Here is a 3,004-nt window from a genome sequence, read left to right on the forward strand (position 1 = left end):
CACACACACACACACACACACACACACACACACACACACACATGCACTCACACTGAAACTGGGAATCTGAAACTTCAGCATGTACATATCCCTCAGCCTCCATGCCTTCTCAGTCAGTTGGTGGTCAACCTGAAGAGGCCTCTGCACACACACACACACACACACACACACATACACACACACACACACATAAACACACAGAGGGGCAGCTTATAATATAAAAGTCTTCATTTAACCAGCTGCATACACACAGGTTTTATTTCACCCACATGAAATTATTTCTGACAGTTACAGTCGAGCTCATCCATCAGATTAGTCAGCTGATTTAAAGGCTACCATATTTATTCATGTATAATATGATCTCAAGTAAAATATGATCATCATTTTTGGGGCTTAAAATGTTTTAGGGTTAAGTTTCTAATATTATACACGAATAAATACAGTAATTGATTTTTTTAAGCTTTAAAAATAATTGGAAAAACCCATCAGGAAATAGTCAGAGGTTGTTCAGACCTGCTGTTTAATATTGTTTCAGCTAYCATGGCATGTCTGAACTCCCTTAACTCTGCATTGTGAATGCACTGAGCATATAGACAGCACGTTTGATCTGAACAGAAGCCATCCTGAGCTGAGTTGTAGGACCTATTATTGAACTGGCTCCACACATACAGTGAAAGTAAAAATGTAAGAAAAACRTTGCTCAGGTGCCAGATTAAATTAAATAAAAAAAAAACATCCTGAAAATTCATAATGTTTAACCTTTCAGAGTCTTTCCTTTTTTAATTTCTTCATCAAGGTGGACAGGAAGCTGTACGGGTAAGTTTATCTTGAATTGTATGTTTGTTCTGATTGTTATTGGACCCACCATGGTCACTAAATAATGCTGTGTCACTCAGTGGACCATCAAATTGAGAGGCAMGGTGTCAGAGCTGATCACTTCCAGTCAGATTTAATTTATAACAACAAATCTAAACAGCCTTTTATATTTGCTTTGAGCAGCCATGATCTTTCGGACCCCACAGATCATCTTACGGTCCTTATAACATTTGAATAATTTGCATTTAATGCACTGGTCATTTAAAGTCTTTATCATCAGGTCTTTTTAGCCCCTGTTTCAAAATAAGCACTTTCTCAGCTCTATGGGGACTCTCAGATGATGTAAGGTATACTTCATACGTTAATGCAAATCAACAGGCTGAGCAAACATAATGCTGTAACAGCGCTTRTGTTATTGAAACTGCATTAATGTTGCTGAACCTTACTCTTCTTTGACTCATAACTCTTTTTTTTTTACCTTTCTTTAGTAATTATTCCAATTTAAAATTTTTAAACAAAAACCCAGCAACACAAAACATGGCACCCTCCTCTGGTTTTGTTGGTGAAAGTCAGAAACAGACACAGGGCTTTGCTGGCTCWTAGCCAAGTGCTGAATCATCATAATGTTAATAAAACAAATATTTAGTTCCTTATACCAACTCCATTTCATACCTTTGTGAATTTGTTTGTGTCTATTAAAAAATTAAGGACAAAAACTGAAAGATGCCTGAAATTGAGTGATTCCTGCTCTAAGCAATGACCTAAATTTCACCACTGTGTTTCTCCCCCTTTCTAAAAAAAAAAGCATGTACCATAATAATGTAACAAGTATTAGAGCAAAGACAAACTCRTAGGTTTATTTGCCCTGTTTATAACACACAGTCACTATGAGTCATCTTCTCCTAACGAAGCACATCTGTGCTTTCTTTAGTCGCAGCGTCGACTCTGCACTTAAATCAAAGCCCACGGACGATTACAGAGGGAGGYGCTGTCATCCTGACAGACTGCACCGATTTAAGCTGCTGTTTGAGGAACGGTGCCAAACAGAACAGCTGCAGGCCGCTGAGAGCTGCAGAATCAGAAACAGACTCCTTCCAGTTTGAATTAACACAAAATTTACATTTTAATAAATGAGTGTTGACAATTTTACTTTTACTTAATCTTGATCAAATTTAATGGTGACGTAGAATACTTAGAAGGAATGCACATCACTAGCTCTGGGGTGTCAAGTGAAAAAATAAAATGTTTCATTATCTCACCTGCTGAGTTTAAAATCCTAACATTTCCTACTAACATTTTATTGTTATTCATCTCACTGTTTTTATGTTTAGCTCATTTTTGACAAAATGTTAAATTCTAAATCTAAATGTAAAACTTGATGATGACGTCACAACTAAAGCTGAGCGCCAACAGCAAAGATCCGTTCTRAAATACTTAAATGTAAATTTTATTATTTAGCTGCAACATTTAGGATTTAATTTTTAACTTTTACATTGACACATTTAAATTTAAGATTTAACATTAAGTAAAATTTAGCAAAATGTATGAACAGTGAGCTAAATAATAAAATGTTAATGGACATTTTTTTAAATTGGGATTTAACACTGAGAAAGTGAGCTAAATAATGAAAATGGGTTAATATTTTTTAATGTTTTATTTTATTTTGCCCCATAGCCAGCCACCTTCCATGCCAGAGTTTTAGTCTAAGATCATTTTATGTTAAAAAGGGCTGCAGTTGAAGCTGTTTTGGTGGAATATTCTGTGTAACGTTGTGCTATTTTGAAATGTTGTGCTTTAGAGTGCATGTTGTGTTTGACTCTCAGCTACTACCACATCAAATGTTAGCTCAGTATCTGWAAAACTGACTGAGCCGTAGCCATTTCTGAGTTGACAAAGGACAATAAACTGCAGTGGCCATCTTGAATTTGACTGACTTTAAAGGGTAATCAGCTGTAGATGTATATCCAGTTATTACTTTCTAACCCAGTGTTTCCCAAAGTTGGGGTCGGGACCCAAAGTGGGGTCCTAAAAGATCAAGGTGGGGTCCTGAAAATATTTTCTGAATTAATTACATTTTTGCCTTAGTTGTTTTAAAGGAGTGAGGTTAGTATACTTAAAATGGATAAATTGTCACTATGCCCATGTTTTGTTGACCTGATACAAATGTTTATCATCCAAAAATAGCTGG

The sequence above is a fragment of the Austrofundulus limnaeus genome, unplaced genomic scaffold (genome assembly GCF_001266775.1).
Source record: "Austrofundulus limnaeus strain Quisiro unplaced genomic scaffold, Austrofundulus_limnaeus-1.0 Scaffold37, whole genome shotgun sequence".
NCBI classification, from domain to species: domain Eukaryota; kingdom Metazoa; phylum Chordata; class Actinopteri; order Cyprinodontiformes; family Rivulidae; genus Austrofundulus; species Austrofundulus limnaeus.